The sequence below is a fragment of the Schizosaccharomyces osmophilus genome, chromosome 2 (genome assembly GCF_027921745.1).
Source record: "Schizosaccharomyces osmophilus chromosome 2, complete sequence".
In the NCBI taxonomy this organism is placed as follows: Eukaryota; Fungi; Ascomycota; class Schizosaccharomycetes; order Schizosaccharomycetales; family Schizosaccharomycetaceae; genus Schizosaccharomyces; species Schizosaccharomyces osmophilus.
Window position 1 is genome coordinate 1,186,567 of NC_079239.1, and position 20,144 is coordinate 1,206,710.

The 20,144-nt window shown below is 34.0% G+C and overlaps 10 non-coding genes across 10 annotated transcripts; 5 read left to right on the forward strand and 5 right to left on the reverse strand.

The window, feature by feature from the left end:
* Positions 1–8,388: 8,388 nt before the first annotated feature.
* SOMG_20161 lies at positions 8,389–8,460 on the reverse strand. Its single transcript has one exon. It is a non-coding gene; the product is annotated as a tRNA-Glu (tRNA).
* A 4,780-nt stretch (positions 8,461–13,240) lies between these two features.
* SOMG_20162 lies at positions 13,241–13,349 on the reverse strand. Its single transcript has 2 exons — positions 13,312–13,349; positions 13,241–13,284 (listed from the first exon to the last, which is right to left on the reverse strand). It is a non-coding gene; the product is annotated as a tRNA-Leu (tRNA).
* A 757-nt stretch (positions 13,350–14,106) lies between these two features.
* Positions 14,107–14,190, forward strand: SOMG_20163. The gene is given in 2 exon segments: positions 14,107–14,145; positions 14,155–14,190. It is a non-coding gene; the product is annotated as a tRNA-Lys (tRNA).
* A 189-nt stretch (positions 14,191–14,379) lies between these two features.
* Positions 14,380–14,452, reverse strand: SOMG_20164. Its single transcript has one exon. It is a non-coding gene; the product is annotated as a tRNA-Arg (tRNA).
* Positions 14,453–15,701: 1,249 nt separating this feature from the next.
* Positions 15,702–15,780, forward strand: SOMG_20165. The gene has a single exon. It is a non-coding gene; the product is annotated as a tRNA-Leu (tRNA).
* Positions 15,781–17,432: 1,652 nt separating this feature from the next.
* Positions 17,433–17,503, forward strand: SOMG_20166. The gene has a single exon. It is a non-coding gene; the product is annotated as a tRNA-Asp (tRNA).
* Positions 17,504–17,864: 361 nt separating this feature from the next.
* On the reverse strand, positions 17,865–17,947 carry SOMG_20167. The gene is given in 2 exon segments: positions 17,865–17,900; positions 17,910–17,947. It is a non-coding gene; the product is annotated as a tRNA-Val (tRNA).
* A 534-nt stretch (positions 17,948–18,481) lies between these two features.
* SOMG_20168 lies at positions 18,482–18,555 on the forward strand. The gene has a single exon. It is a non-coding gene; the product is annotated as a tRNA-Ala (tRNA).
* Positions 18,556–18,839: 284 nt separating this feature from the next.
* On the reverse strand, positions 18,840–18,913 carry SOMG_20169. The gene has a single exon. It is a non-coding gene; the product is annotated as a tRNA-Ile (tRNA).
* A 615-nt stretch (positions 18,914–19,528) lies between these two features.
* SOMG_20170 lies at positions 19,529–19,601 on the forward strand. Its single transcript has one exon. It is a non-coding gene; the product is annotated as a tRNA-Arg (tRNA).
* Positions 19,602–20,144: the final 543 nt, after the last annotated feature.

The following is a 20,144-nucleotide window of genomic DNA, read 5'->3' on the forward strand; positions in this document are numbered from 1 at the left end:
AAAGCAGAGATGAGATCCGACAATAATTTAAGCACATAAAAAAAGAGCTGAGAAGCTGATTTTGATTCCAATTATCGTATGATTGTATAATTTTTTTTATCTGCATTTGTACCAGTAAAAGGTCAGCTTTGCATTTTTATTGCTTTCATACATGAGTATGTTTGAGTTTGAGGGTTGATTAAATATTGTATATGTTTTCAGTAAATGCTAGCAGAAATCATGAAGTCAACCTGTTAAATCTCAATTATCCTTTTTTATGTTTCCGTTCAATTGAGAAATGTTATTTTTATACAGCAGCTTTATTAATATCACTTAATGATGAGGATAAATAAATGGAAACAAAAATCATAACGTGATAATATATACCTCACACTGGACATATTTGTAGCACGAGTATACTGGATTGTGTAGTATTATTGGGCTTATTTTTTAGGTTGCAACAAGTTAGTCTTTGATCCGCCTGAGCTTATAACTTTACAATAAAAAAGTTTAATTAAGAGTGGTAGTATTTAATTATTTCGCAAACTTTTTTTACATACATGATGTTAAAATTGTAGAAGTACAGTTAGTAAGTTAGCTAGCTAAACATGTTATAATATTATGAGGTTGTATTAACTTGTACTACTTAGTATTATACTTCTATAACTTTCGTAAGTATCTTGTAATATTTGTGAATATTTCGAATACTGTCTGTCACAGGATGAATCTCACTTGTTATGAGAATAAGTATTCAGTGGAAAAGATGTAAGTAATAACAATTCATAAAATTGTATATTTGACTTATAAATTGGATGCGTTTGTACTATAGAAAGATAGTAATAGCTTCCAGGGATCTGATTCACTAAGTAAGTTGTATGAACAATTTTATTTAGCTAGATCAGTCAAATCTTCCAATCTGAAGATTTGAGCTTTCCATTAGAGGTATATATATCTTTCTAGGATTAGTCAGCTTCTATATAACCTTAGTTCTAGATTTATAAAATTTTCAGTCGCAAAAATGAACATTTAGTTTTGTAATAACGTATTTGATAATACAATACATTTATTGTATCAAGATATTAGTAATATCGTATACCGGTTATGACACCTCCCTTCTTAAGACGCTTTCACTTCCTTGAATTGAAAGATCTTGTTTTCCTTGCGGTTCTATCGAGATGAAGCGCTGTGGTTAAATTCAACGAGTTTTGCATCTGCTTTCTGTTGAACAATGTGAGTGGGGATCCAAGTGACTGAACGAAGGTAGTCGTTTGACAGTTTCGTATGGTATAAACAGTAATAAAGCGAAGGCTTTTGGTTGTTGTCGACGTCTAATATACGGTCGATAGTTATATTTGCTAGAAAGTTGTTTGCATGTGAGTCTGCGTTGTATGGTTCGAGTTCAGACACATGAAATGATGCAGGGTATCGTCTTCGTATTTCACGAGGAAAATTTAAAGTATAGTTGTGTTCTGCAACTTTCTTTTTTATTTCGAATGGTCCGACAAACGTTGGTTCCAGTTTGTTGTTTTGATGAAAGAATCCCACTTTACCATTCTTAATGAGTACTTGGTCACCGGATTTGAATATCGGCGGTATCTCTGTCTTGCGATTATAGTATTTTGTATAACGTTCATTTGCTTTTCGTATGTGGTTTCTGATCTCGTGAACAGGTTCTGTTTGTGAGGATAAAAATGATGTACCGAGATCGTTTATCACTTGCAAATCCCATTCTGTTAGTATAGGTTGTATACCAAATGCGGCCTTTACAGGGCTTACTTTGGTAGCGCTATGTTCGGCAGAGTTATAACATAACTGTGCTTTCTTCAAATATGTAGCCCAATTTTCCAAGTTGTCGTGCATATAGCAACGTAAATATGTTTCTACTATTTGGTTAATACGCTCAGTTTGTCCATTCGTTTGTGGATGATATCCAGAAGATAATTTGAGTGTTACATTATGATCTTTGAGGTATTGTTTCCATTTATCAGAAATGAATACAGGTCCTCGGTCGGAAACGATATCTCTTGGATTGCCGTATACCGATACGATGTGATCTTCGAACATTTCAATCAGTTGTTCTGCGGTCGTGGTTGTATTACAAGGAAGAAACCAAGCCATTTTGGTGAAACGATCAACAATTGTTAAGATGGCATCTTTACCTTGAGATACTGGTAATCCAACGATAAAATCCATAGAATAATGTTGAAACGGTTTTTCTGCAATGGGCAGTGGTTGTAATTGACCATAGCGTTGATGATTTCGAGTTTTACTGTGCTGACATATATCACAATTTTTAACATACTTTTGGATATCGCTTGTCATTCCTTGCCAATAAAACTTTTCGCGAATGCGATTTGTTGTGGACAGTTTTCCTCGATGTCCTCCTGAAATAGGATGATCATGGAATTGATAACATATCAACTGAACTAGTTGTGGAACTGTTCATTAATGATGAGGCCGTTTATAATTGTATATTGCGGATTGTCGTTGTCTCCATTTAGGATTCTTTGAAACTTTTTATGATTGGAGTATTCTTTGCGAACGTAATCGAAAACATTTGTTACATAATTTGCTTCACTTAGTTGATTGATGGCAGTGATTTTATAATCTGGGCGACGTGAGATTGCGTCTGCTGGTTCATTCTTTCGGCCAGGTCGATATTGAATTTCGAAATTGTATAGTTCCAATTCTGTTGCCCATCTATTGATTTGGAACGAGTATCTGTGCGAATTTTTGTAAACATAGATGTTAGATTCTTGTGATCCGTTAATATTTGAAATGGTGTTTCTGTGTGAGCTAAGAAATGATACCATTTTCGGAGAGCAGCAATAATTGCATAGGCTTCTTTTTCCCATGTTGGCCAAATGCATTGACGATCTGTGAATGTTTCTGAATAGAAAGCTATTGGATGATAAACGTTGTCTTCTTGTTTTTGCGATAGAATGGCTCCTATGGCAAAGTCGGAAGCGTCAGTTTCTAATCGAGTTTCTTTTGTTGGATCATAGTGTTTTAGCATAGAATCGTTTTTTAGTTCTTTCTTGATGTTGACAAAGGCTTCTTTATGACGATCGGTCCATCTGTACTTGACATTCTTCTTTGTTAAGTCATATAACGGTCGTGCCAATTTTGAAAGATTCGGCATAAATCATCTAGAATAATTAACAAAACCTAAGAAAGATTGTAGGCGTCGCAACGTATTGGGTTCAGGCCAATTTGTAACAGCTTGAATTCTTTCTGGGTCAATCTCCAGTCCTTGGTTGGAGAAGATATGACCTAAGAATTTGACTTTCTTTTGGAAAAAGGTACATTTCTCTCGATTTGCGTATAATTTTGCGTCTTGTAGCTTCTGCAATACTTTTCGTAAATGTTCCTCGTGTTCTTTTTCTGAGGCGGAAAATATCAGAATATCGTCCAAATAAACGATAATAAAAATTCCAAGGTATGGTAAAAGTACTTTGTTAATATACCTTTGAAAATTTGCTGGCGCATTGGTTAATCCAAAGGGCATTACTTTGTATTCGAATGCTCCAAAGGATGTCTTGAAGGCTGTCTTTTGTTCATCGCCTTTTTGAATTCTAAGTAAATGATATGCTTCTTTCAGGTCAATCGTACTGAAAACTTTGGCTCCGCTTAGACAATTTATAATTTCTTCAAAGTTTGGTAATGGGTAATTGTCTCTTTTGGTGATTGCATTTAGTGGTTTATAGTTTATAGTTTATAACCATGCGGTATTTATCTGTTCCCTTTTTCGGTACAACTAATGGAGCGCACATAATATTTGATGAGCTTTCGCGAATTTTGCCTTGACTTAATAATTTTTGCACGTTTTCTTTTATTGTCGCAGATTCTTTTTGTGTATATGGCCTTAGTTTCGGTGCGTAATCTGGCAATTTGTTTGTAAGTTCAATTTTCAAATCACTATCTGTGTGTCTGGGCAAAGGAATGTCTGCAACTTCTGTGAACACTTTGTTGAATGATTTTAATATATCTTCGACTTTTGGATTTTCCTTGTCGTTATTCTTTTCCTCCTTTGTCTTGTTGCCATATATAAAGTCTAAACTTTTCAATTTTTTCAAGATGCTCCATCCGAGGAGAACTTCGTTTTCTGAAGTCGGAGTAATTATAAACGTTTCGTAAAATTTTCGTTTATTGATTTCTACTAGCAATGTTAAATTTCCTTTAACTTGAAGTTTGTCGTTTGTTATCCCCAGAAACGTTCGGTTTTCTTTATTAAATTTACGCGTAATTTATTTAGCCAGGTCTTCTCTCAAGATGGATACGTTGGCGCCAGTATCTATCAATGCATTGACCTTGAGGTTTGCAATTTTGACATCTTGATTTTGCGAAGATTGTTTTTCGTAGTGTGTTTGTGGATTTCCTACAATGACCTTGTTTATAGAGACGACTTCATCTCTTCTAGACTTGTTTCCCTTGTCTAGTCATTCGCTTGGCTTTGATTTCGCTCCATATTTGGAGTCATCCCAGTTCTTGGTTTGTTCGCGCTTATTTGGTTTCCAAGCTTTCTGTTTCTGTGTTGAGAACTGTTGGCGTGTATATTTCGTTGGTTTTGGAGGTGGTGTATACCGTGCGTGGCGATTTGTTTCTCTCATGGCTTTTTGTGGATCTCCTTTTTCATATTTATTTTTTAAGAGTTGATTTCGGTTATGCATTTTTTGACATAGGAATGCACTGATCTTTATGTTGGTTTCCACGTCCAAATTTAAAAGCCATTTTCTGTACTCTGCGAAATCGAAATCTGAATTAGTAGCCTTGTCCAGATGTTCATGGAGAGTCTCTACCCAAGAGTCGTTTGATCCGCTTCGAAAAACTTTTTCGAATACAAAGTCGAACGTTCTATTTGGACCGGGTTTCTTTACCACTTCTCTTATCTGTTGTCTCTGATGACTTTGGGATTTAGAATAAAGATACATGATTTTTTCTTGGTCAGTAGGAAACACCAAACGTACCATTTCGTATATGGTTTCCAAGTCTCGCAGGAAATCATCTAATTCATGTTTATCTGGATTATAAACTTCTGGTTCTCTCGTATTAATTCGTCTTAAGTATTTTTCAGCCCTATTACCATAAGCGTTCTCAACACTTTCAATTAGGTCCATTGGTTCTTCGGCGATGTAATCTTCGTCAATTTCCATTTGACTTAATTTTTCGGCCATTTTTTCTTGATTTGCAGCAACCATCTGTTCAGATATAACCTTGAGTTGATCGCTTATTTCCGCTTTGAGATTTTGCATATCCATCGCACTAACGAAAAATCCAGTTCCTGAATTTTCGGAATCCATTTCCATACTTCTGTTCGTTTAATTTGTAATAAAACGAAACTATTTCCACTTTCAGATTGGAAGATAAATTTGTCACAGACGAAGTCTCACTCGTTATGAGAATAAGTATTCAGTGGAAAAGATGTATGTAATAACAATTACAGTAAATTGTATGTTTGACTTAAATTGGATGCTTTGATACTACTTAGATTGAATAGTAATAGCTTCCAGGGATTTGCTTCACTAACAAAGTTATATAAACAATTTATTTAGCTAGATCAGTCAAATCTTCCAACGCTGGGTATATATATATTTCTTCTAAAGTAGCTAACACTGTTTCCTCTTGATGAAGTGTCTTTGTTTAATTGTTAGAAACTTCCGTTATTTACATATTGTCATAAAGGGATTCTTTTATATGATTTTACCACAATCTGATAATCGTAGCAAGGCATTAGTGATATTGTATACGGATTATGACACTGACACTACGCTGTGACAATTGAAAGTAAGTAATTCCCTAAAAGTTATCCAAAATATCATGATGTATGTAACAAAATCCATATACAAGCTAAAAAGCCTAGCATACGTCGAGCTTATCAGTGTGACAATAAAAGCCAAAAAGCTTACAGTAGATCTATACAATTAAATAAAATCTTGGCTGATATGGTTGTCATATCGTGAGATAAATAACAGCTGGTTGCATCATTGAAATAGTGTGTAAATAAAAACTCTTTATGGCTGTAGCAAGCTTGTATGAAAGGCGATTAATGGGAACGGAAGATGTCAATCACAGGGAGTTGAAAGGAAGATTGGAAAAAGCATCAATACCATAATTCAGCTTCCTTCTTCCTCGCTTCCCTATGTGAATCGAAATAAGGTAGTTATGTACTGTTGTGAGAAGAACGCTCGTCTCCGTGGCTTTTGATTGTTTTTTAAGGTCGCTTATCCTATTGCATTATGTTCTATCTACCTATCTACCTATCTATCTATTTATAACTTAATCTCAACAAAGATTTCCGGGTTCAGGAGGTTATTGGCAGCCTAATGCTATGGCTGCGATTACGAGGAGGAAACACGGGCTTTTTGATGTCATTGTTGTTCTAATTGTTATTGACAGTATTCGTCTGTGTCGCCGAAGCATCGCAGTCATCTCGTGTCGTTCTAAAAAAATTGTCGCTATTTTACGTAGTTCGTAGTTGGTGCTTCCCCATATTACAGTTGTCGATATAAAGAAAAGTTCCTAACTCGCTATACTACTACCGTATCGAAAAAATATAAGCTTTTCCCTCTCTTAGCTTTAACGACATTCAATTACGTAAGGTCTCTCGAAAGCTTTGATATAAAACACCCACCTTTGCATGTTTCTTTACATTCAATCCTACAAATAAAGAAAATAATAAAATAGAAAGTTTTTGCTTTGAAATATTAAAAGTTTTGATAGCACGGAGAGGTTCTTTCTCAACTTAAGCCGTGAGGATTTTGATATGTGAATTACGGTGGTAACCCAAGTCAGTCAGTCATGAATGCATATCATATCATATTACAGTATTACGTTTGACTGTTGTTTATTAGCAATCGGTTAGTTCAATAGACGAAGCTTGATTTGTCAAAAGTATATTTATTCTTCAACAGAATGCCATATTCTGTGATGAATGCTTGATCTTCTATTATTCATTTTTAAAAGAAGAAAATCACCTATCATATCTTATCAACTGTGTCGAAATCAGATACTATGTTATTTTTTATCTCAAATCATAGTAGCTGTCATTAATAAAAACTTATCATATATCGCTTTCTGTTCATGGGCTTCAACAACCGCTATGCCCAATGTACATATAATAGACGATCTGGGTTTCACCATCGGTTTCTCAATCCATTCTTCACTTCTTGGAGTACATATGGGGTAAGTACTATTACTACTTGCTATGCATACAAATCAAGACATCAGTTTTTTACAAGATGAGTTTGATAGTTACTATTCGTGGATGGACATTGAAATCAATCTCCTTCGAAACCAAATTTATTCCGCAATCACAAAACAAACAGCAACATCCATGTTGCTGAATCGTGAGAGAATAGATTCGCTGTGTTTCTTATGTCTTCAACCCACCATAAACGAAGCATTGATGAACGGACAAGACAACAATATTCTTCTGTATTGAGTGTATATATACGTTCACTAATTTGACATTGATTTTACCCATATTTCAATGAGATATTTCCCTATTCCTCATCTATTCTGAAATATGGAACATCCAAACAAGAAGAGCATGCCTTTACAGCTTTATAAACGATAAGCAAGCACAGCGAAGATTGAAAAGAAATATACCTTTATTGTGATTATAGATTATAAGTAAAAATATTGTTGTCTCTATCCGTTACAACTTTTAAAGCCCTGAATTGGAATTCTATTTGTGTAGTTTCATATTGCACTTTCCATTATTTTATCTTCAATACACTTGCATGACTACAGAAGAAGTATTTGTCACAACGTCGAGTCAAGTCTCTAACTCTCCAAATACGCGTACACCTTGTCGCCCTTATATTTGCAAAGATTATCAATTCGTTATCATGCAAACAATCAATTAGCTATAGAAATGACTTGACAGGTGGGTAGGTGGGTGGGCTTGATTGTATTGTATTGTATCGTATCGTATCGTATCGTATCGTATCGAGTGCTATTAACTTCACGCCCATGGCCGCGTTACGCTATAATTTGGTAATTTCAAATACAGATCTACAGTTTGCTGTGTCGGCATATCTTGTCTCTTAAGGCAAATCGTTTAGTCCATTGATAATTATTTCTTAACGAGTGATCCTTTCTCAACCATTCGCTTTTCCAATCGCCCGGCTTATGGTTTTAAAATACCATCTACTTTACCGGTTTGAAATACGTAAGTGAGTGTTTTGGAATGAAAATATTTTCTCAGTTCAACTTAATGTATGAGTATGTTTTCTTAGAATGTATTCCCCCCGCCAAATGAAAATAGAAGAGGATGACAAGATTAGATGAACTAAATAGGAGATCATATAATTAATTTTTCAATTGTATGTTTAATCGAACGCCAATGGCCCTTTAAAGAAAAGGGAGTAAAAAATTAAAATAGAAATGAAACGAAAAGAAAAAGTTTTCCGTTGCGGGGAGTCGAACCCCGGCCGCGTCGGTGAAAGCGACGAATCCTAGCCGTTGGACCACAACGGATTGCTTGTTAAACCAGCAACTAATGCTTTATGATTTACTCATTTAGTCAGATACTAAATTACTTTTTTTATTACTTTCATTTGCATGTACACCTTGCCTATACCTAGGCCAAGCCATACTTATACTTCGCAGCGAAACCACCTCTTCATAATCATTGCATTCAGTCAGTCCTTCACAACTGCATACTATACGAATGCTTATTTGAACTCTTAATGATCACTCTCGCTTACCACAATTGTTTCCTTTCCCTTTCCCTGTTCCTTTTCATTCTAGTTTATTTCAACACTATGAATATTTGTTAGTTTATCGGGTTCGTATTAGTCTTTATTAAATAACCATTCTTTTAACGTTGTATTTCTTTTTTTTTTTCTTATATTCCAGAAGTATCAAATCTTTATTGACATCGTCATCATCATTAGGGCGGCAAATGGCTTTATCATTATATATAAATCGTTTCAACGTAGCTAGCCACGTACAGAATAGTTATCTTTCCATTGTATTCCCTTTTAATGAATTATTTATTCAGTCTAAGAAGTCAGCAATGAGTGATTATATACCTTGCTTGCTTCAAACAAATCCTTGTGAAATCTTGTCAACTCAACAAACGATCATACATAAAAAACGGTCTAAACGATCTAATCATGTAAGGAAATGCTGAAGGATAACGTAAGTTCTTTCTTCTTTCAGTTGCCGGCTTGACAAACAGTACACTCAGTATACATATTCATTACTTGAATTGAATCAACCCGCAAGCCAAGTCGAGTCATTCACGTATTATCTATAATTTTTTCATATACATTAGTACGAATCCACTATAAGATCTTTCAGTTCTTTAGAGCGTATATAAATTATATACAAAGACAGTGGTTGTGAATAAAATTCAACAAGCGAAATCACGTAGATGCCTTTTAAGTTCTTAAAAGTAAATCAGAATGTTGAGCCATTCTTCCCAATTGAACGCTATTTACCACCAAATAGCGAAAATATTAGAAAAGATGAATTCAGTTACGATAAACGGATGGAGAATATGTTATTCTACTACTTTGCCCTAAGACCGAAACGAGGGATTCCTTTAATTCTCATGTCAAAAAGAGTCCCGTTGAAGGGCTATCATTTGAGCCAATTTTATATATATAATAGATTCTTGGCTGTATGATTTGATGACTAATGCGTTTCTTTTTTTTTTTTTTTGTCCTTGACCTCACTCAGTTAAACTCAATGCCAAAGTCAAAGCTATTGCCGAAAAAACGGCGAGCAAATGATCGAAAATCAACCAAACAAGTAGATTTGCAGGAGCCCAAGTATCATCAATAGTATTTAAATTGATATACATGGTACCTTGAAATTGGTCAGCATTTGGTCACAGATGATTTTACCTTTCGAGAATGGTTCATTAAATTTAAATACGCTTATTTGCAGCGCTTTAGAATGAAATATTGTATCAATGTATTCGGTAAAAAGACGGCAAGAAACATAGATAGAGACAGAGACAGAGACAGAGATAAAGATAAAGACAGAGCCTGATATAATTTCTTAGATACCATCAATATTGAATATGACTGAATAATTGCAATCCTTCAACAGAGATTTTCTCTTCGATCTAGTATCGTATATGATATATGATATTTGCACACGAAAGAAGTCAGAAATAATACGACACGGTTAAGCAATTGACGAATGTTGCTTAAATTCGTAAATGTTTACATAGGAAAGGAGGAAACTGAAACATAGAGCTGCTTGTTATATTACAAACCATACAAAGGCCTTCCCTTTACAGTTTACAAAATGAATTCGTTCGTACGATCGCTAGATAGTCGGCATAATAGAGGGGAAAACTAAACGAACACAACAATACTACAGTACTCAAATAAAATTCTTAAATTAAACAGAATAAAATGCAGTGATAAACATTAGCCTCACGGAACAGGGTGCTTAGAGAGTGCACGAATTTAAGGTAGGATGTACGCGAAGCAACATGAGGACGCTTGTAATGCATGTACTATGGACAAGCGAACAGCTTTCAGTAATTGGATTGTTTTGATAGGTTTGGATTCTACTTAAACTGCATAGTCAAGACAAGTATAACAGTTTGAGACAACGTATATTCATATACAGTTGATTATTCAGTATTCAAACCAACCATTACCGTTTTCATATATGTTGTCAGAGCTTCCCCACTTTCTACTTGATTTAGTGATTGGCAAGCGAATTCGTTAGAAGGCACGGATTTGACAACGTTAGTTTTGGATTTCAAAAGACAAAGACGAAGAAGAATGGTCAAAATAATTGTGTAGTATTGAAATTTCTTCTGCTAATAAAACGGTATAATGAATGAATGGAAAATCTTGAAACCGTAATAGAAAGTTACATGTGTTTCTTGGCTAGCCTATCGCTCAAAATCTTGCAACGATCCCCTAGAAGTTCGTGACAATGTTTGGTATGTCAATTTTGTCTACTCAAACACAAACACAAACACAAACACAAACACAAACACAAACACAAACACAAACACAAACACAAATACAAATACAAATACTGGCTAAATATAGATTTCAAAGATGGCTGTACGAACCTGAACCGTAGCGCTTGTTATCGCAATTTCGTTCACTCATGCAAACCTGTTGATTCTCTATTTGTCATAAACTTTAACGCTAAACTCGTTTCGTTGATATGAAATTCGATACAGTGGATCTGCGCAAAGCTACAGCGATGGATACTGGTTTTTAAACCCATTCATATACGCTAAAATTGACTGACATCAGTCAAGCTTTTTAGATTTTGTTGAGGTTTCCAACTATCCGACAATAACTCCATAGAACATCAACGCTTCAAGCGATAATTTACATCATGAACGATGTATTTTCTCTGTATACATACTGAAGCTCTATAATTCCTGCTCCCAAACCTCTCGATAATGGTGGAGCACGTCATCCATCTTACATCTTAGCATTGAATATATGCTAAAAAGCTTTTCATTTAATATATATATATTATATCTTCTATATAAGGTTCCGGAATAATTTTGCATGAAAAAAGTTCCTACCAAAAACCTCCCGGTCCAAGGCAGAAAAAGTTACTGTTGAAGAGTAGATTAGAAAGTCTAAAGCTTATAAGATTATGCTCCTATTCGCTGGTTTGCTGGCTAAACTATATGCTTCGGCGTTTTGAGCCTAAGTGAGATATTGCACTATACTGAATCTTAATCGATCGTTGCTAAACATTGTTGAAATATCGTACTTGCTCTCCATATGTAGAATCATTATCCTGTTTTAGGATCGATTACAAATCTATGATAACTAGACTTTCGACTTCAAAAATATACCCTCTAAAGGTTATTACGGGTAATTGAAGCATCTAAGCATAAGATTAGAGTTCTATATTAAAAATGCTGCTTATAGAAAAAAGTGGATCCTTTTTACTATCAATAGAGTAATGGATACTCTTAAAGTGTCATCAATTGAAGTACAATTCAAACGTCATAAAGGGGCTTCTGGTAAAAAACTACCACAGGGATAACCGGCTCGTGACAACCAATCGTTCATAACGAGTTGCTTTTTGGTTCGCCGACGTCGGCTCTTCCTATCGTACCGAAGCCGAATTCGGTAAACGTTGGATTGTCCACCCACCAAAAGAAAATGTGAGTTGAGTATTCGGACCTCAAGAGATAGGCTAGTTTTACCCTACTGATAGTGTGTCATCACAATGATAACTCAACTTAATACGAGAGAAACCGTTGATCCAGATCATTGGTATATGCGGCTACCTGATCAGCTGTCAAGTCGATAATTATACGATGGCACAATAATGCTTGTTGCACTTCTTAATTTTTATACTTTGTCAAAATTGGCAACCCGATTTTTATTCCGTGCTGAGTTAAAAACTGGAACTGAAATTATTATGGGAAAGCCGTAGATAATAGTAGTTATCCTATGTTGAAAATCAAAGAATCCACAGCTTGTTAAATATGTATTTGATTACTTTGTGTTCGAAATTACTCGGTAGATAGATATTGAAATATGAACCAGTCCGTCTAGTCAGCAAAGTTGCCTCAAGACAGTTGTTATAAGCTAGGTAAACCAAGGTCTGTAATTCAAGAACATTTGGTTCAAACGGTATGTTCTGACACAAAATAACTCTATTTAATTCTGGTTCTTGCTTTTTAAATTATGATTACGTATTTAGAGCACTTCTTTTCTTCAGGCCCATTTAAGAAAACTTAAATATATAAACAAAAAAATCACTTACAATGAATAGAGAGCAAAGTACTTTCACCTTTTCACTTGCTAAATCATTTTTTGTTTTGCGGATAATCAAACATTAACATAAAAATAACATACAGTTTTTGAGAATGGACACGCCTGTCTGCTTCATAAACTTGTTCCGTTTAAATTACCTTAAAAAATGGATTTTTAAAGTGAGCTTTACAAAGCAAAACAGATGCATATTCGTACCTCAAACGACATTATTGCTTCATAACCTTAGTTAATGCAACTATATGACTTTACACCAAATTGTGATGAATATTGTACTTGATTGACCTCTTTTGTTTGTGTATGCCATATCATGTACAGCTATGAAACTGTATAAGTGCAAAATTGTAAACAAGTAGAGCAATAAGGGAGACAACAAGAGGTCAGTAAAAGAGTAGTAGAACTTGTAAGAATATAGAATCAAAGTTTTTTACTGACCAAGTAATTTTGCAACAATATCATTTGAAAATGACAATGAAAATGAATGAAGAAAATCAAATATGGAAAGAGAAAAAGAAAAAGAAAAATTTTGACCAGTGAGGGATTCGAACCCTCGCATCTTTCGATATAGCAAGACTTGATTGAACAGTCCAAGTTTTCACTTGAGTGCTACGCCATAGACCGCTCGGCCAACTGGCCATTGGATGACTGCTCTTTAGTTAAATAATATATCAACGACTTTCTACCTTTTTATTTTTTATTTTTGTTTTTAATTTTTTTTTTTGGGGGACTATCTCATATCTTACCTGCGATCATCCAATGCAACAACCCATCAACCACCTACCACCTACCACCTGCTAAATACTGTTACTTTCTTTCTGCCTTTCGTAACGTACTTATCAAATAGAAACGAATTTTTACAATATGAATTGATTTTTTATTCGTCGGTTCCTCCTTCTTGAAAATAAAACAATTGTAATAAAACAAAAAAAAAAGAAAAAAATGAATTTCTTCTTGCATACGATGGTGATTCTGCTTTATTTTTTTCCCCTTTTTTTTTTTTTTTTGTTTTTTCACCAGTTGACTGATGATGATAGCTCATAGATAACACAGCATAGAAAACAGCTACAGCTATTATGACTATACCATCGCTCGAAAAAAAATCCTGTTCCTCATTTCTTCTACTGTATTTACATACAATCACTGCAAAGCTTTAACAATCAGTGACAGTGCAAGTATTATGGGAACTTACTTACATAGATGCAAAGAAAAGAAAATTCTGTAAAAGTAACAGCAACAACGATTTAAGAAGATAGGTATGAAGACTACACTAAACTCGAATTATTTTGATTTTAATTTTCATTTTAATTTTTATCCGTAATTATCAATAATGAAAAAGAGCTTCGCAAAATTAGATAGTAGTGAATATATTTTTAATGGTAAGCATCATAACAAGTCCCGGGTAGCTCAATCGGTTTAGAGCGTCTGACTCTTATGAAAGGTCATCAGAAGGTTGCGAGTTCGAGTCTCGCCTTGGGAGTTTCTTTTTTATTTCTCATCATAGCTAACTATAATAATTTGCATTGATAGAGTACTAAGTAATAAACTAATCAAGATGATATTTAGGATAAGCAAAGTGGAGACATTTCAAAGGCCATAGATGGATATAAAAAGAAGGGTAAAATTAAATAAAAAGAAAAGCAAAACATTGAAAGAGGAAAAAAGATATTGACCCCGCCAGGAGTCGAACCTGGAATCTCCTGATCCGTAGTCAGGCGCCTTGACCATTGGGCCACGAGGCCTTCGTTAGTAACATTGTTATAGTATAAAATTATATTACACATAAAATAATAATTCTATTGAAATAAAAAACTTTTTTCTGCTTGTCTAAATCCAATTAACCAATTTTTGGGCATTACCTTTAGTGCAACTTCTTTTGAAGCAACATGATAAATTAGCTTACTCCTAATCGGTGCAATATAAATTCTTGGTTAGTGTGTTTGTATATACGGTTTGTATAAGCAATTGCATTAACGTATGTATACGCCGTTTTGCACGGCCAACGCCTAGTTAAGCTAAATCAATTTAAGTTATAATTCACTATTTGCATATTTCCACCAGTTGTACTGAAATTATGGAGTTTTTAATTTATTTTTTTTGAATACATGCTCATTTAATGGCTTGAAAAGTCAATAACAGCTTGTTATTAAATTTCTGCAAATCAAGGTAATCATTTTGATAGTTATTCTCGTCACATGATCGTCTCGCATTCATGATCAAGACTTTACTGTCACCTTCCCTCACGATACGTGATCTCTCATTGCTTTTCAACTTAACAAAATGTAACGACATACGATTGATGATTCCAATATATTTATGAATTCAAAAATTGACTTACGGTTTTTTTCCTGGTAGGTTAAGTAAACTTTCATGGGATAAAATATTAGATGAAGGGTTGTTTAGAAAATTGCAATCATCGTAAAGGCCACCCGCCAATTTCATCGTTACTTTTTGCTAAACATAACTAAGAAATTTTTAATGATGCAGTAACTGCTGACTAGATTTCAAATCTAGTTCAACATTTATGTAAATTCTGGCAATTGGATCTATAGTAAGTAACTATTAGTTATATGTACATATAAATATATATTTTTATTTTTCTACTGATATAATGATCAAAAAATACATTAAAAGCGAACTCGCAAAGATGCTTTATTTTTTCTATGCCTAACATATAATACGCCAAAATAAAAATTTAGAAGCCAAAAACTAAGTACATTTACCTCTATGTTGATGTTCGGAATGAGTATACTATCAAACAAGTGCTAATTGCAAAAAAGTTATACAAGTGGACAATTATCGCTTATTTATTTAAATATAGCATTAACCACTGCATCATACAAGCAGAAATTTGTGCAAAGCAGTAGTACGTGCCGAAGTAAGAATACGATGAACGGAATCATGTGCCATGCCAATTACAGATTGGAGGGGTCTATAGAACGAATGTATCTTGATTATAGATTATTGTACAAAAATAAGCCATCAACGAACGGAAGGGTGTCCGAGTGGTTATGGAGCTAGTTTAAGGCACTAGTGCGAAAGCTCGTGGGTTCGAGTCCCACCCCTTTCATTAAGTTTTTGCACTGCTTAAATTTCAGTATCGTGCACAATTGAATATTAGGTTTTTAAAAGATTTTGTTTAATATTACTTTTTTGTTGATAACCTCTGATATCAACAATGGTTTGTTTGTATTCCTACGTTTTACAAACAGTGAATAAGTTGACCTTTATAACTGACAGAAATTAACAACCTTTCCAATGGAAATGGTAAAAGCTGTTTTATAATGAGTTTTTAACTTTTGTTGACCCTTATTGTTATATTTAATCATCCCCCAAAAATGGAATCAAGTCAAACATTATATAGAATATGACATAAACCGGAAAAGATGGTTGCAACCTTTGAAGAGGCAAAGAGTTTAGCTACGTGGCTCCATTTTTAACGAATACAATACTGAAGCTACTAGATTCAATTATCGTCTTCAAGTCATGAAATTATAGAAATTACAATTGTAATGTTTTCTGTAAACCCGTTAACACTTAGCCTGTGGAATGACGACAAAGACGATGAATAAATCAATCGAAAAATGAATGAAAACAGTTTCCGATTTTGGTAATGGTTGTATATTTGTGGTTTCACGTCTTATTTATTTATTTTTTTTTAATTTTTCTTATTAGTCATGTTTTAAACGACTCGTCAGTAGCTGCTAAAAAATTGTACCATTTGCGAAAAGTTATTATATTTGCATAAGCTTCTTTCTCCGGTGCTCATTCTAGCCGAATGTTTTGTTAAAAATATTCCGTATTTCGCGAGGCAGGAAATGAATGAAGGGAGATTTTAAAGTTCATCTTTGTCCCACATAAGTACGTTGCCATAAAAGAACAATTTAATAAACGTGGACTATGAAGAAGCATTAGAAATAAAGAAAAACAAATTTCGTCACAAAAACGCACATATCGGCTATTTCCATTAATAAAGCTTTTCAAGGAGAAACCCCAAGAAAGGAAGAAGGAAGAATAAAGAGATATAATGATAACCAAACAAAGTTCATAAGGTCAGAATAACTAAAAGATCGTTATCCCCACACGAAAAACGAGGATCGTTGCTGTAAAAAATAAATACGGGATACTTCATCAATACTTAGGAAGGACGGACGCTCTAAATTTCATTAATTGAAACAAATGATTTCAATGTTTAATCTTTCTAATAGATTCCGGAGCAGATGCCTCTTAATTACGAGAAGATATAGCGCAAAATCGTATTGACATATCAATGAATTAATTGATGAACTTGTAAAGGTGAAAGAAGAACAAGTTGAAGTGATACATTAGGACTAACCAAGTTTATTCTTGGTATTATTGATACTATAATGCGAATTGGATTTTATTCTTTCCATACATATATAGGTGCCAATATTTTCTAGTGTATTAATCTCAATATATCCAATATGGCTTAAGCAGCTAAAAGCTGTGTATAAGTGTAAAAGTAGTTACAGATGATAATTCTCTAGGTTTGTCAATACTACGAATGTTTCGTAAAAGGTTTAAGTTTTCAACATTTTCTCCTAAAATTGTGTTAATAGTTTCCAATGTTTTTCGTTTTTCGTTTTTCTTAGTTTGAATATTTAACAACAGAGGTAGACAAATGATGTAAACAAGCTTTTAATCAATTGATTAATAGTTTACAGCAATATATTAATTAACTTTTAACGATAAATAAGCAAATCTTCCTTAGTATAGGGGTAGTACACCAGCCTGTCACGCTGGCAGCCCGGGTTCGAATCCCGGAGGGAGAGTGATTCTATTTTTTGGGTTTTTAATTTTTTGTTTTTTTTTTTCGTTTTTTCCTCACACTTGGGTTCTTCCTTGCATTTGAGAACGCCATTCGATTTTGCGTTTCTAATACTGTTTTGTACATGGCTTTCTTCATCTTTGGCTGTTCACTCAGAGTCATATTCATTAAGTGAAAGTAGATGATGATGATGCATGCTATCAGGTGAAATGAGACAAAAAATTGCTAGTAAACTGACACTAAGCAAACTAAATGAAACCATCAACAATGAATAGGATAATAGCATAGATGTAGAAAAAAAATAAACATTCATCATCCATTGGATGGTTCTAAAAAAAAAGAAAAGTTGAAAAAAGTGAAGGCTATGACCGTGCCAAGACTCGAACTTGGGACCGTCTGCGAACATTAAATGTTAAGCAGAAATTATAACCATCTAAACCACACGGCCTTCGTTGAAGGACTTCCTGTTCTTTACGATTACAACTTAGATGGTAAGGGCATTTCGCTCCCAAGGTTTCCTGCAAAGGCAAAGGAGACAGACACTCATACTGAAGCAGTTTCTGTGGTTATGTATTTCTCTGATTGTCTCAATCAGTGTTTGTTCATTACCTATGTACGAATACAATGTATTAATTTCGTTGCTTTTCTATTAATATTATTTCTTTGCTAGGCCGTTCTCAATATTCAGTATTCAACATTTAACAATCAACAATCAAAATTCAGTTCAATTTCAATGTCAATGTCAATTTCAAAATAAATAACTAAACAGCTAATAACGATGGCAATAACAATAATGCAATACTTTTTTGTTTCTGCTTCTGCTTCTGCGTATCGTGTGAGAACCAATACATATAATATGATATAGAAAGATGAATGAATTTGAATATACGTATGAGTACTTTGCAAAGGAACAAGTGATAAAACTTCATTCTTTATTTTAATTGCTTTGATATAGCTTATTTATCCTAATGTTATCAACCAAGGGCATGTGGTGTAGATGGTTATCACGCTTCCTTAGCATGGAAGAGGTCCCAGATTCGAGTTCTGGCTTGTCCAAGTTTTTCTCTTTTTTCTTTTTTTTCCGTTTTGTCGTTATTTCATTGTTTCACTATATTGCTTTTTTTTGCTCTTGTTCCAGTGTTTCTATTTTGGTTTGTTATAAATTTTATATATTGCGCTCACTGGGTTGATCATACAGGGTGTTTTACACTATGTTGGAACTCTGCAATAAAAAGACATTGCTTCAACAAAAGATCTACAAAAGATCAACAAATAATTCAATCAAAGAGCAAATGAAATGGATTTGAAATAAAAAAAATAAAAAGAAACGAAAAAATTAATGGTCACAGCCAGGCTCGAACTGGCGACATTCGACTTATTAGATCGACATGATAACCAACTACATCATGCGACCATTTGTTACAAGCACTTTATGTTAGTGTAATCTAATCTGTTCTTTAATAACTGTGTTACTTTTCTGCACATACACATACATATACATATACATATACATATACATATTCTATATTTATATCTATATCTAATATACATGCATGCAAGTATGGATGTCTGTCAGCAATGCAAAGCAAAGCGAAAGAAAGAGATTAAAATAAAACACTCTGCATATGATTTTATAAATTTTAGCATAAAAAGCAAACGATAAATTCATAGTAGCAACCGCAAACTACACATCCGTCGAACGAAAACAATCAGTAATGCTAAAGCGAGCTAAATTAGCTAAATGAAATAAAAAAAAAAAATCTCAGAAAATATATATATATATATATATATATATCATTAATCGCTCGTATCAAAAATAGCTCAATATGGGGGAAGGAATTGATAGCAGAGAAAAGTAGGAGATATGAATATATATATATTAATAACTAGCTTGTCAGGGAAACGAGCGGATGCTTGGTTGGACATGGGACATGACAATCATACTATGTAGTATGTAGTATGTAGTAAACGTTACAAACATTCAACAAAAGCATGAAAAAAATTTAGGTAGACAAGTAATCAATCAAGAGGCCTCGTGGCCCAATGGTCAAGGCGCCTGACTACGGATCAGGAGATTCCAGGTTCGACTCCTGGCGGGGTCAATTTCTTTTTGCTTTTTTTTGCTTTCTTTTCTTTTCTTGTTTCATTCCATTTTGTTTTGCTTTTCTTTACCCTTCTATTAGCTAAATGAATAAGTTCGTTCTAAAACATGCAACAGCGAAACGGAATATGAAAACAATAGATAACAACCGCCCCGTGAGTGTACGTTCATCTTCTTTTCTAGTCTCATATAGTCATCGTACACCTCGGGATGTTGCGCAAAACATCTCATGACCATTTGTAAATTTCCATATATATAATATAATAATATAATCTTGTGCAGCTTCTTGTCCTTGAGAAACACACATAATCTTCCTGAGGGAACTAAGGAATGTCTGGTTTGGCGAGGCGGTTCAGTTTGTTCGTGTTATAGATCATAACATGAATTCATTGGACTCGTAAGTTCCTTCTCAATGTAAGAAACCGATCATTTCGTTACTTTCCATGTGTACAATTTATGATCAAACCTGATTCTGTGAAGTTATGTAGACTCGTCATGGATTTCCTCACACTTCTTAAGGACGATTTATACAATATTTACATGA